Source organism: Micropterus dolomieu, linkage group LG12 (genome assembly GCF_021292245.1).
Source record: "Micropterus dolomieu isolate WLL.071019.BEF.003 ecotype Adirondacks linkage group LG12, ASM2129224v1, whole genome shotgun sequence".
In the NCBI taxonomy this organism is placed as follows: domain Eukaryota; kingdom Metazoa; phylum Chordata; class Actinopteri; order Centrarchiformes; family Centrarchidae; genus Micropterus; species Micropterus dolomieu.
Window position 1 is genome coordinate 5,040,750 of NC_060161.1, and position 15,265 is coordinate 5,056,014.

The following is a 15,265-nucleotide window of genomic DNA, read 5'->3' on the forward strand; positions in this document are numbered from 1 at the left end:
GTCCCCCCCCCCCCCCCCCCGCAGTGAAAGAGCAGGCAGACTCCAGGACCCTGGCAGACTCCAGGACCCTGGGGAGGTCTGAGGGTCTGGGCACTGTTTGAACCTCAAGACCAAACCGGCATCTGTCAGGACTCAAAGCCTTGAGTCATCGTTTTCTGCAGAGTAACCCGCTGAATGTTACGTTTCCATGGTTACAGTGCAAACAGGAAATGCTGGCAGCTAAAAGCAGCACGACTCCTGATGATGCAGATTGAACTTCTGAACACAACGATTAGATATCTGAATATAGAAAATTACACGCTATCTACACGCAGGAAATGATTCTGCATTTTCTTTTAGATCCAACCCAAACCCCAAAGCATGATGGGAACACAGGTGGCAAAAATAAGAGAAAAAATGACAAGAAATGGATGGAAATTTGATTCATTCAAAAAAACAAGCTCTGGAGAACTTCAGTCTACTGAAACACCTCAACTACATTCTGTTCAGACCTTCATGTTCCTCTGACGTTCCCTCTAGCGCCACCATCGGGTCGACGTGTTAATGTGTCCAACACTTTGCTTTATGACCAAACACCTGCAGAACTAAAGACATTCCCATCAGCTGTCGGCCACAGCAGAGATTTCTTTGCACGGACCGACAGCAAAAGTCACACGAGAGGACAAAGAGACTGTAGCGGCGGGAAACAGAGTGGGAGTCGACGCAAAGTCAATACGGAGACCTGCACAGTACAAGTGTAGAATAAAGTATTTTAATAAAAACACCAAAACTCTGTCAGCAGCATCGTGTTCCTGCTTTTCATGACTGGTGAGGGCCAATCAGGAAGCCAAACGTGGGCGTCTGCGTCATCGTTTTCACCTGTCAGCACTAACACGCTCTCCGGAGTTTCAGCAGCGTTTAAATCTTCTCTGTTTTAGGTCTCTGGATTCGCCGTGTCAGTCTGGACGGGAGGCGGAGACGCAGCAGAATGTCTGAGTTTTAAAAGGAAGACGTAGGAGCGAGGACGGAGAACATGGTGAACGGGTGCCACGATGGTCGTTCAGACTTCAGGACAACGACCACACAGAGGTGCAACAGTTTCCCTAGTCTCGGACGAGGACTAGTGAAAGAGGACTCCTCGTGTCTCGTGTAATATAACAACTGCTCAACATCAGCACGTTAGCATTTAGCTCAAAGTGAGCGCAGCCTCGCACAGCTGCAGACCTTCTCCAAGTCTCCCCACGTGCGGCGGCAGCGACCCAGATCTGCAGCATGTGGGACATTAGTAAAAATAAACTGTTCCTCAGTGACCTCAAACATGTTCTTCACATTCACGCTGATCGGTGAAGAAGTGACACGCTGACTTATCGGTTTTCTGTCCGTCTTTTTAACCTGCAGTGAAGTTACATGGGAGTCTTTACTTGTTCTCTCACACTCAGAAACAACCGGCTCGACCTGTCCCACATGCAAATGACCACATCTACACAAATGACATGTAAAGTCCCGCCGCTCTTCTCTCCCTCTCTAAACTTTAAACACTATGATCCAGTATTACGTGTTAACACAGAAATGCATGATTAAATACTTGAGATATTTAATACTTCCATCCATCTGTTCCTCTGTAAACACGCTGTAACGTTCCCTCCAGCTGCCTCGCAGTCTGCAGCCTATTTTTAACTGCAGTGTTTGCTGCTGCATCGACCGGCGGCCCCTCAGGGATCAATAACACACTTTCATTCACTCTCACTTCGGTGCAGCCCGGCTGAACTCCGCCTGATGTAACGCACCTCTCTGCTGCCGTTGAAAGGAGTCCGTTCTCCATCAGCCGTCCGTCATCGCCGCCTCGCTTTGAATAAATCCACTCTGTCAAACAGAGCAACTCGAGCACTGGGAGGAAATGAAGTCAGAGTTGTGAATGAGAGTCAGAAAGTAGGAAGTGGTTGAACCGCAGCGTGGTCGACCTCTACTTCCCTAATGAACGCCAACTTCCCTCCAGCGGACCGGGCTCGCTCAGGTGTGGCAGGTAAACATCTCTCCTTCACGATGAAAGATGTGTCGACGCTACGAGGAGCTCTTAAAGGGGAACTTCCACTAAAAGGTGAGTTTATACAGTAAAACTTCTATGTCCTTGTGCTGCACCTGAATTTCCCCTCTGGAGATCAGAACTGACGAAGACTCTCGGATGAAGGACGAAGCGTCTTCTAGTATCTTCAACCAGGTCCAGACTTTAACCTTCTGTGGATAACTTTACCCAGGAACTCGCTGCGTTCAGTTCTAGAGACTTTATCCCCAAAGAGTCCCTGCTGGGGGGGGTGGTACTTTCCGAAAGTACCGGTACTTTGGGGGGGGAGGGGCTTGCCTTGCAGTGAATTTCTGAATGGGTGAGTGGAGGCTACTGGCTTTAACCCTGTTGGTCACCGCCACCTAGTTCCAGGAAGATCTACCTAAAGTAATAATAAAAATGAATCAGGAATATCTCCTCAACCATCAGGCCTAGATCCATCATTCTGGTCTCCTTTGAAAGGTCAGAAGCTGAGGAACATGAATCCATTGCAGCTGTTACTGGGAACATCCTCTGTGTCCATAATATATAATAAACTAATTGAATTCAGAGCAAAGACTTTGCCAATAGAAGCCATTTGGAATCGGGAGCTTTAACATAACTCTAGACTGGAACAGAGTGCGGTTCAATCTTAGTGCGACTTCAACGAATTCCCTTTAAAACCCATTCACAGAGCATAAGAGACGTCGGATGAGACTACAGGCTGCACATGTTCTGGACCCGTCCTGTTCTCTCTCAGTACTTGATACTGTTTATGTTCCTAATCCTGCTTTTTGCTCTGACATTACCTTGAAGCAAATTCAGTATAAAATGCAGTTTGCTGGGTTTACGTCTGCAAAGAAAACAATTATTAACCACTGGTTCTCCCCTGATGTATGAAAGAAATCGTTCTGGGTGCGCAGCCTTGTTAACTTGGTCAATCTGGAACCACGACTCAACAAGGCTCCGCCAGCAACTGCAGAAGCCTGGAAAAACTTTGTCTAATCTTATCTTTTGGAAAAGATTTAATAGCTGGGGGGCTCTACACCTGCCCAATTACTTCACTGTAATATAACTGTTATGCCTTTGTGATGTATTTTCATTCTACCACTGCTATAATAGATGTCCTTGTTCGTGGATATGTCTGCACCCCCCCCTATACTAATAAAAATGTTGATCACAAAAAAACAAACCCATCGTACATTATTTTACAATTACAGACAAAATGGAGATGCAATAAAGAGAAATATGATATTTTCATCCTCGCCTGGTAAAAAAAAAAAAAGCCATATTTTGAATTAAATAAACCATCAAAACCATCATGAAATGGATTATAATGCATCTGAAGATCTTGTAATACACCTGGAATGCAACTGTAAATTTAATGAAAATAAAGTAAAATACAACAGTTATCATACAATATTTATAAAATATACAAGGTGAATCATATTTTGGTAATATTTCATGTTTAAATGTTGACTTTTATTGGGAGTTTTCTTTAAAACCCTATTTCTGTCCAGCCACGTTCCAAATAACATGATAAAAACAGTGAACACGGATCAATTTTCCTGCGACCAAAAGCACTCCCATGCTTTACAGGCCTGCAGCGTGTCCCTCTGTGATGGGGGGGGGGGGGGGGGGGGGGGGGGGGGGACATCAATCGATCCGGACTGAGCAGACCTTTCATTTGATGCAGCTCCTACTGGTCGGCCACCAGACCGCCAAAAAAGACTGTTCCAAAGCGTCACTCAGACGTGATGCTGCAGCTGATCTGCAGCTCCTGTCGGCTGGAAATGTTTTAATAAATTTTGTGTTTCTTTCTCTGTGCTGGAGTTATTTTGAGAACAGGATGGTTTTATTTTATCCAGTTTGTTATTAAATGTGTAACAAACTTAATCCCGTGTGTCTTTTCATTACACTCCACACAAAAAGCTGATTTTAATGGTCTGTAGTGTTTCATTATATTCCAGGCAAATGTTGCAGATATAATGATGCCTGTGATCTTAATCTGCAGGTCTTCTCTATTAATTGATGGTTCGATTAATAAAGTGTTAGACAATAGTGAAAAATAGTGCAAGATTAAATTAATGAATTATATTCCGTTAACATGAGAAAGCGGAGAAGCTCTTCTTAACTCAACCTGTCACTTCCTGTGCAACGTACAGAGGCGACGAGCGAAGCATCAGGAAGGAACTTTGTCCAGATTTAACAAATGAGATAAAACGTGTTAATCTGGTGCTGGACCGAGCCAGGCTAGCTGCCTCGCCCTGTTTCTAGTCTTTATGCTAAGCTAAGCGGCTGCAGCTTCATTTTTCCCGTCCAGACATGAGCGGGATCAATTTTATTTTATCTTGCCGTCCTCCTATTTAAATATTTCGCCTGTAATTCTCCTGTTATTTTTAACCTTTCCTAAAAATAAAGACCCGCTGGGCGTATTGGAAATGTCTGCTATCAGGTGCTCTGGGCCAGCAGGTGGCAGTCTGTACAACATTAGCTGTGACGGGAAGTATGAAGCAGAACAACAGTGGCAGGAGTCCAGGCTGCAGGATGCGTTGATCTACAGAATACTTCACTCAGATCCTGCCCTAAAAACACGAAAATAATAAATATGCGAGTAAAGATCCTTCTGCATGAATAGTTACGATTACTGAAAAGTTATCGTAAAGAGACCGGTGCAGACTGAGCTTCTTGCACAAAGAGTTAACTGGAATTAATATAGAGGCCAAGTGTTAAACTCCATATAATAAACAGTAACTCAAATACTACAAAATCAACACAATACTTTTATTTAATGTAATTAAACTTTTTCAGTGGGTTTCCCTTTTTTCAAATCCCAGTGTCGACAGGTATGCAAATATTTAACAGTCCTTTTGCCCCAAGGGGGCGCCAAAGCTCGGAGCCGACCGTCCATCACGCACATCTATTCATTTAGCTGTTATCCACACATGTCAGAGGTCGCACGCCTCTGGAGCAGCTAGAGTTCAGAGTCTTGCTCAGTGTCTCACAGTGGATTCGAACCCGGGTCCGTGTCTTATCCGCTGCGCCATCACACACGATGACATTACTGAATATCTCCTGCTGCGGAGCGTCAGAAAGATGCTCACAGGCTGTTCCTGGTTCAAATGAATGAAAGCCATTCAAACGTCCAGGTGTGGCCGTAGTGTTTCCTCACGTGGAGGCGAGAGCAGAGTGGACGTGAGTCCGGATGTTTCCGTCAGCGAGTCCTTCCTCCGCCAACATAATCCCATTCAGCCAGGACAGAAATAACCTCCTCACCAGCAGCAGCAGCAGCAGCAGCGCTCAACAGGACGCCAGGAAATTCTTGTTGTTATATTTTCTTTACCCAGCAGGCACCGGGGGGGCCGGTCCGTCTCTGACTGCTCTGATTTAACAACCGAGATCTACTTATCTGTTCAGATGATGTTCTGGCAGGAGACGACCCCGCCAGCCTAAACTGCCGCTCCTTTTATTCCATTTACTAAACTAAACGTGGTTGTTTCCCGTCTCTACCGTCCATCACACGGGACGCCACCGTAACCTCATTACAGCCCGTCCCTCCACAACACCTCATTCATCTAAACCACAGGAACAGAACGAGCTCCGGGAACCTGAACGTCTCGGAGAGGCTCGAAAACAATGAGTCACGGAGCAGCAGAGAGAAAACAGACGGGAGGAGAAAGAATTTCAGAGATCAGAGGAGGAAAAGGAACAAACGAGGAACAAATTTAGAGAAAGACAGAGACAGACTGGGTGTGTCAGGCAGCTTTCATTCATCCAGTCTCAAACCACAGCAACCAAAACTGACAGGGAGCAGAATACAGAGCAGGACCAGATGCAAACAGTCGCTCACTTTTCTGTTCTTCATGCACAATATTTTAGACACTGATGGTTTCACAGGCCTGGTTTACTAGATCCTCCTGTGTGAGTGAGGTCTCTCACCTCCAAATCAAATATTTTCACTGGAAAAACAACAGACCAATCTGAGCTTGGGATCCATTTTTCTACATAACTAGTTTTAGAGGTGAAGCAACAAAGACGCAAGCAGTGCAGCACCGTGTCTCCGCCTCAGCTCCAGGTTCTCATGACATGACGCGGCGGTGCAGTGAACAGATTAATAGATATGATAAGATTACAGATACCAAGATGTATTAATAAAATCCTTATGATATCCCCACTGTCCTAGTTTTGAGATCCGGCCCGACTGAATTTGTACTTGAATAGCTCCGCCTTCTGGCTACCCGTGGTGAACAAAAACAGACGGCAAACTTGCACAAATGAGAAGAATCACAGCTCCAAACACCACCTCGCCTCTAAAACCAACGCACACAGGCCTTTTCTGACGTTACAGATCTGGTTTAAATAACTGCTTCTGAAGTTTTAAAGTTTAGTTTTGACTTCTGAAACAGCAGCTGACAAAACTTAGCGTCTCTCTTCTCGAGCTTTCAATCATTACTGGTGTTCTTCATCAACATTTCCATGTTTCTGAGCACAACAATAGTAAATTAGTGATCGCTTCACCTTTATTATTAATGTTGTTGTCGTGAACAGCAGTTTCCATCCATGCAGCCCTCGTCCCTCAGAGGTTTTCCATCACACTACTTCTGTCTTTGCTTCAGAGACACAAGTCATAATTTAATCGGCTCCTCGAGGTGTTTGCGAGTTAAATGTCAACATTTTTAAGCATTTTAAACAAGCTGTCAAAAGGAAACACTAATCTCACTAACTGAAACATCAACACGATTCAAGCAGGCGGCGGTAAACAGAGTCCGGCCCTCGCGTGTTCCACTCGGCCCTGAAACAAGCGCTTGATCTATAATAGATGGTAGAAAACTTGAAGCAGCAAACTTCCTCCAGACTGCAGGAGGCCCTCTGCCTGCGGGGCCTTTAGTTCAGCAGAAAGGTCCGGACTCGCTAAAAAGGTTCATTAGGGATTCTGTTTGAAGTGCTGCAGAGCGAAGCCTCCGAGCAGAGCCGGCCTCCTGCTGAGTCAGACCGCCGAGCTAACGCTGAAACGGAACCAGAGCGACGCCAGGCGCCGCTTCACCAGGAGGTTCGTCAGGTCAGCGCGGGGTCGACAGGTCAACGGACGTTTTTCCTCCCTGAACACGTCACTGCGTCGTTCCTTCCCTGACTGACTTGTGTTTATACCTCCAAGTGGAGGCTGAGAACTGAAGCCAGGCTTAGATCAGAGGTCTCAAACTTTCTGAACATTTGGGCCAATATCAAGGATTTTCATGCTAAACCTAATCCAAATATTCCAACTATTCAGCAGAGCCAGAATCAGATTGTAAATCAGAGCTGGACAGAAACACGGGACAGAAAGGTAGATAGGAAAACATTCCAGACTTAAAGTCATGCTGGTTTAAAGTTTGTATTAACAGACCATCTCTGCAGCTCTTACTTTGGGTTTAGCTGCATATTTCCTGTCTGGTTCAGTGTCTGTGGCTCAGCAGCAGACTCAGCAGCAGACTCGCCGGTGAACACGGTGGAGCATTTAGCCGCTAAAGAGCCAGATATGTCCCTCAGGAGCAGCACCTGTTGGTTTGTGGACTACCGCTGTGAAGTCTCGAGTTTGGCCGTCGCCATCTTGGTTGTTTGCAACCGGCAGCACTGGACGTGACCGTATTTGGACGAGAGGGTGGAGCTAGCCAGCTTGGTTAGCAAGGTGCATCTGTAATTCACGTTAGCTGTGATGCTAATTTTGGATAAAGACCAACAGGCTCAAAACAACAATGAACAGCCGACTCCTGATGAGCTTTTTCAGCGGCGCTGGTTAAATGTGCACAGAGCAGCGGATACGAGTCGCCTCCATCCTGATTGACAGATTGTCAGTCAGCTTGTAGCCTCGCCCTAAAGCCTCCCCTGCTTCCTGGTCTCTGTTCCTCTAAATGGGACCATAATTTACTAAATGAACATCACGCTGTGTTGAAGAAGACTTGAAACTAGCGACTGAGACCAGAAACTCATCAGGAAAGTGTTTACTGAGGGAATAAATCAGCTGAGAAGCATTTCCAGTGGCTGAGAGGACGCAGGTGTCACTTCTCAGACCCGCAGCGTCCTGCGTGGTGGCGCCCAAACACAGAGCTAACAGAGAGAGAATGATCATGTTGCTGTAAATAAGTTTGCGAACACGATAATATGACAGATGTTATATTTACTACGTGCATGCTAATGCTAACAAACATGCTAATGAAATAACAGCTCACTCTAATTTTTAATGATTTAGCTACGAGGAGGAACAGGAAAGAAGCTGGTTATTCAACACTTATTTTACTCCACACAGCATCAACCCCCCCCGCTGTAAATAAACCACCCCGACATGTTTTTAATGATAAAGCATCTTTGAGATAAGCTGTATACACACAGTGTTTTTATCTGCTGGTTCTTCTGCAGAACTAAAAGCTTCAGTGTTCAACACATTTCACTGAGTTGCATCAGGAAAACAAAAAAAATAAAATATTCTGTTTGTTTCTGAAACTGCAAAACAGAGAATCCTGAAGTCTGAACTGAGGGCCGAGTGAAGGAAACAACTGCTTAACCTCCTCTTGTTTCATCAAGAACAGGATCACTTCTCATCCTCTGATGGATTCAGTGGACAAAGCTGCCGGTTCTCCTGAGAAATCCCAACAAAGACCTCCTGTGCAGAGGAACCAGAGTAAAGACCATCAGGCGTGGTGCAGGAAATATTCAGATCCTCAGTCTCAGTCTGTAGGGACCTGGGGCACAGGAACCGCTGGGTCGGCGGATCAAGTCCAGCACGGACCACTGCCGAAGGGGCCCCTGAGCAAGGCCCTGAACCCCTAACTGCTCCCCGGGCGCCGCTCCTGATTGGGATGGGTTAAATGCAGATGTTCCCTTTTTCAGGAATTTCCCCTCCAGGATCTAACGTATTTCTGATGTCTGATTCTGGGTAAGGTAATGAAAACAAGCGTCCCCAACAACACGGGGCAGGAAGCAGAGAAAAGGGCGGCAGAAGTTAGCAGACAGTGAGCGACGGACTTTTTATACATCAAGTTTAATACGTCCAAAGAACCTCTATAAAAACCAGAGCGGGCGTCTAATCGACCCAGTAACCAGGATAAGCAGCTATACGGGACCCTGCTATGACTGAAGTTTACAAAAATACATTTTGTCATTAGAAAACATAAAGGATGAAGCTCAGCTGTCACTGACCTGAAGTACACCGAGTAGGTCAGCAGTAAAACTCCCTGTTGGTTTGATGAAGTGTTCGTTTTAATTGAAGTTCAGGTTACTTGTGGTGCACTCCCCAGCTGGGAACTACGAAGTCTGATACTCACTGATCGTTTGATGTTTTATCATGTACTTTTACCACGTCGGCCTGGCAGCCTCAGCCCAGGGAATAGAGATAAAAACAAGCTTTTTAGATGCTTTGTTAGTTTGTCAGACGTCATTCAGCTGCTTTATTCTCCACAGTAAAACTACATATCTTACAGCTGCTGTCATATATCGGCCTTGTGAGCGCAGCTAACAGAAATGTTTCCAGATCCAGGATCCAGCAGACCGCTTCACGTCCATCATGTCAGACCGGACCAGCTACTAATCGGCCCGACCTCGCTGGTCTCACAAATAAATGGGTTTCAGCAAACACGTCGGCCGACAAGTTATCCAGAAAGGTCAAACAGAGTCTCCTTTACAGAGTCTGTCCACCAGAGAGAGCTGACGGGCTGCAGGCTACGCTGTCAAATGTTCTCTCTGAAGGACATCTGGAGCTGAAACGATGAGGCGACGGTCAGAAGAAGCTGTTTTCCATCACAGTAAACACACTAAAAATAAAGTAACCACTATATTTGGGTTAAGACACGACTAAAAAAAGTCTCCTGGGACACTGGGACGGACATTTTTCAGTGTTTTTGACATTTTTTAAATGAAACCAATAATCGATTTTTCAGGAAAATACTAAAATAATTAGTAAATGCAACCCTAAAAGGATCCCGAGTAGTTTTTATGACATTAAATGAACCCATTTCAGCCGGTTTAAACCCCGAAGGTCCTGACCAGCAGACTCACCTGTACACGGCCGGGTAAGGCGGGGAGTACATGTACCTGTCCTCCAGAGCCCCGCCCCTCCAGCACAGCAGGTAGCTGGCCATGTCGGCGCGGCCCCGCCCACTCTCACAGTCAGGTCCACCAGGCAACCGACATCCACATCCACACACGGTTGGGGTGGGAGGGAGGGGGCGTTACCGGGAGAAACAGAGTGACATCATCCAAGCGTTAATCCGATGACGTCACAACAACACGCCTCATCTGCTCCAGCTCTCCCTGCGCCGCCGCTCTTTGTGCTCCAGCAGCAGCTCCTCCGCTGTATAATCCCTTCTGTTTTTAAGTCGTCCTCCTTCGTCTGCCTCAGGGCTGCTCCTCGCTGCTCCGGCAGCTCCTTCCTCCTCCTCCGTTTCTTTCACGCTCTCAACAACTTCCCAGCACAACTTTCTTCTCCTCTCTCCCTCTCTCTCTCTCTCTCTCTCTCTCGTCCATCAGCTGGGTTATTTTCCTCCACTGTGGGGGGAGGAGGTATGTGTTTCCTCCCCTGTTTGACCCGGGACGCCCCTCCTCCTCCTCCGCCTCCTCCCGCCGTCCTCTCCTTCCCCCCTTCCTCTCTTTGTCTCCTCTCACCGTCCTTTCACTCCATCGACCTTCCTGGAAGTTTCTATCTGACGCTGAGCAGCTCAGTGAGCCTCAGACCTCCTACGATTACTTTCTTTCTCCTTCTGTGCCAACGACAACAATCAATTCACCACTCTGGGAATATAAAACCAAGTGAAGCTTTACACCTCTTCACCTCACTCTTACCGTTTCTTCATCACATTTCTCTTGTGTTTTCGTTTGTTTTGGTATGAAATGTCTTTATTTATTTAAAAAGTCCCCAGTCAATTCAACCCAAAAAGACAACATAATAAAACTATAAAACACTGTTGTATATGCAGTAAAGTGCCATTCTACTGCAACTTAATGTATTAAAGTTCTTGTTTAGAGCAGTAAAGCAACATTAATAACTTTATTATTATTATTATATAATGTAGTTCAGATGTTTAGGTTACGTCTTACTGTTTATTTACAGGTAAAAATAATTAATTTGGACTTTTTTTCTGACCATTAAACAGAAATTACAAAATAAAAACGCTAAAAAGCTCATTTTGAATTTGAATGAAAGATTTACGGACGTGAAATAAAGAAAAAATAAATAACCTTTTATATGTAATAAAAACTACTTTGACTATTTAAACTAAACTGAAAATCGAGTGAAAACTACTAAATACTATTATTATATAAATATAACTATTGTTTTATTAATTTTTTTTCTCCATATGTTGTTATATTTAATTTCATTATCTAAGTCCTGTGCGTAGCATGAAGGGACTACGTTCACTGTACAACCTTGTGTTGTATAATAATAAATAAACAACCTTGTAAATAATGCATATATATTTAATCAATTCTGCTCCTTCTATTCTCTGATCACTTCGTCATCCCATTGACGGCAGTAATGATAATAATAATAATAAAAACAGACTCTATAGGAACGTCGACGCGCTTCAATTCCTAAACCAGCAGTATCACAACCAGCCGGGAGCAAACAGGTCAGAGGTCAGAGGTCAGGACACCCAGACAGCAGATGGAAAAGATCCACAGAGGAGGAGGAGGAGGAGGAGGTTTAACTGAAAGGATTGAGAGTTTGTGTTCAGGGAGAGTCTCTGGTCTTCTGACAGGAGTGGGAGGTCTTTCTTTCCATCCCGTCTGTGAAACACTGCCTGAAAGAATCCATCTGGAATTTCCCCCTATAGGCTGATAGAGTGTGTGTGTGTGTGTGTGTGTGTGTGTGTGTGTGTGTGTGTGTGTGTGTGTGTGTGTGTGTGTGTGTGTGTGTGTGTGTGTGTGTGTGTGTGTGTGTGTGTGTTAGGAGGAGTTTTAATGTGAAGAAGAAGAAGAAGAAGCAGCAGAGCTGTTGTTGTTGGGGTGTGATCCTGTTTGAATCTCTGCTTTGCTTTCAGGAAACTGCGGTTTTCATTTGTTTTCAACTGGAAACAATAAAGTTTGTGTTTGAATTTGAACCCTCTGCGTCCACACCCTGCGGAGGGACCGGGGCCAAAAGGAAACCAGTGAACTCCTCCAGACTGAAGCTCAGAAACCTCCCAGCAGCAGTTCCTCTGTTTTCATTTCATTCCTGGTGTGTTCGAGAGAGAAACACACGAAGAAGAAAGATCCCTGAAAAACAGGAGCTTCTTGCCATCTGAACGCAAATTATTCTAATTCCCATTCAGTTTGCAGTCTGCTGGCTGAAGCGAACCTTTAGTTTAACCTTAGGTTTTCTCGCTGGACTGCTCACCGAGTGTTCTCACACAATGTGATAACGCAAAGAAAGACCACTTAGCTGTGGTTTAGTTTCAATAAACGGCTCTGACTGATGCTGAAATAACGCCAACATGTTGCAGATCTGTTAAACATATGAATTCATGCTTTGTCAGGTCTGTTAGCGAGATTTCAAAATGTTTGTTTTCTGAATGTGAATGCTAACGTGCTCACAGTAAAATCCAACAATAGCGTCTTCTAAACTACCAGGAAGTTCAACTTCCTCAAGTCTTGTTTTTTCTAAATATGAAGCAGCAGCACAGAGCTCTGGGTGGGACGCCAACAACAACAGTGGAAGTCAGAAACCTGCATCGTCTCCGTCTGTCATCGTGAAAAGTCACTTCCTGCCTGAGCTCGACTCTGGGTGAAAACCGAGCTAAAGCTAATCAGGAGCTAACTTCAACGAACACGATGACAACCGGGGCTGCACGATATATCGTTTCAGCTTCGTCATCGCAGGACGGTGCAACGTCAAGCGAGGCAAGTTAAAACATGTTTACTGCATTAAAGCTCAAGAAAGGATGGTTTGCACTCAAAAACGTTCATATAATTCATTCGTCACCTGCTGAAAATTCCTGTTTTCATTTATATCATAATATATATATTACAAAAAAAGAAAATATTGTGCAGCCTGTTGTGAAGAAATCACAGTTCAACACTGACTGCAGAAGGACAAGAAGATGTTTCTTGTCCTGATCTTCCACTGACACGACAGATGCTCTCTCTCTCTCTCTCTCTCTCTCTCCGGCCTCGAACCAAGGTTCCCTGAGGTGAACGGACAGAAAGACGTGGCGTGAATAATGAGACGCCGGCTCTTTGTTAAGTACAGACCTTACAGGGTGTGGAGCGGCCTCCACCGCTCGCTGTCCTGGTGTGTCCGCAGACCGGGACTCACGCCATGTGGTTTGGTCCAAAGCACTGAAGTGAAACCCCCTCGCCAAACGTCACAGAGCAGATGCAGAAGACCACAGAGGAAGATGGTGAGGACCAGGAACTGAGCAGACCAATCAGATTCAAGAGCTGCTTATAACTAAGGACTTGTGTGTCAGGGCCTGTGGAGGAGATCTACATATATAGATCAGCACTAAAGCTCGGGAGCTTCCAGCTGCAGCAGGCCCGCCGCGATAACACGGACTGTGAAAAGTGGAGAACTTCCTGAAGCCCGGGATCACCGTCGTCTCACACATTCACTTGTGCAGCTGTAAACACACCGCACTGTGTTTTCTTGAACAATAATACCAGGCCGCAGGGTCACCAGTGACGGGGCTGTGAACGGTGTCGGCTGATCCTGGTGCCGGTCTGAAGCGTTCTTTTCTCTTTTCCCAGTAAAAACTCCAGTAAATTCTGTCCTCCAGACCCAGAAATAAGGAGAAGGCAGCTTCACTCTGATCCGGGCCTCGCTCCGTTTTATTCTTCATGAGCGGCACAGAAGCGAGAGAGCGAACAGAAAGTAATCTGAGCAGATTACAGATCAAATATGGAAACTGGGGTGTCAGATCACCTGATCCGGTCCTGGTTTGATCTGATCCAAAACCTGATCCCAGCAGAGGGCTGGATTCAGGAACAAAATGTCAGAAAACGTTTTAAATTTTCCAAATAATACAGCATTTTTACCGTGTAGGAGCCTGTTTGTCCACATTTATTTAGAGCTTGCACTTGATTTGTTTAAACTTCGCACTGATAAAGTCGATCAGCCATTCAGTACAGTAAAGTGAAAGAATAAATAATCCCCCAAACAGCTTCAATATCAAACAAAAATAATGTATTATGACAACCGTCCCTTACATTCATTACAAAGGCACAGTCAGCAGAGATGAACCATTAAACTGCATCTCTTCCTGCAGGTCCAGTCGCTCCCTCATGCTGAAAGCTGCTCTCTGAATAATCTTTATTTGAATAATGCATATTAGTGAGTTTTATATATTTATATATTTGGATCAGATGGTCTGACTGTTAAAGAAATTAAAATAGGAGGAAATGTTTGTGTTGTTTTATTGCACATGTTCTGTCTCTTCAAATTAAAGCGCCCCCCCCCCCGCTGGCTGGTCTACCTGTTGCTCTTTATATAATCAGCGTAGAGCTCTGGAAATCCAGATTTGGTAATCCTGAAAAGTCAGTGAGAGAGGTCACATGATCCTGGATAGCAAAACAAGGTCATTCTGATCCAGATGAAACCTTTTGAACTGGGCCCTGATGACCAACCTGATCCTGGGTTAAAGCTAGCGGAAGCAATGTGTTTAAGCTAATGCTAGGCTAAAGCTAGCCGTGGTTAAACAGCTGCAGGACACGGTAGAAAAATCATACTGTGATTATTTTGACAGATGATGATGATGATGATTCAGGAGGTCTGTGGCAGCTCTGTGATTTGGATAATATTTTGATTAGGACCGAGTCATTCGTAGACTTTAGAAAGGTACTTTATTGTACTTTACGTCACGTACATGTAGCGAAACTCATTCTCTGCATTTAACCCTTCCTCCAACGGAGCAGGGACCAGATCCAGATCTGAGCCAGAGTCACTGGTCAACGGCACTGACCGAAGTTTTTGATGGTGGGGGAAACCGGAGCAAACTGCACACAGAAAGGCCGGGACGACCGGGGGTTTGAACCCGGCCTCACAGCAAGAGGCCAGACCCGCTGGACCACCGTGCCAGTGAAGAAGGTGGGTAATGAAATGCAACAAACGTCCCTTCCTGGACTGGAACGCACCCGAGTGCCACCAGGACGCCTCCTGTTCTACGTCTTTACAAAGAGACATAAGAGCATTTTCACATTCGCTCTCCCATTAAAACAGAAGAAAAAAGACACAGAGATTAAATTTGCCCTTTAAAACAACAACATGTGAGTCAGTGTTAGTAATACCACTGGGGGGGGGGG

The 15,265-nt window shown here is 45.3% G+C and overlaps 1 protein-coding gene across 1 annotated transcript in view; it reads right to left on the bottom strand.

Annotated features, from left to right (window-relative positions):
• Positions 1–15,265, bottom strand: part of psda (pleckstrin and Sec7 domain containing a) — a 74,228-nt gene that overhangs the window by 35,346 nt on the left and 23,617 nt on the right. The window lies entirely within an intron of this gene.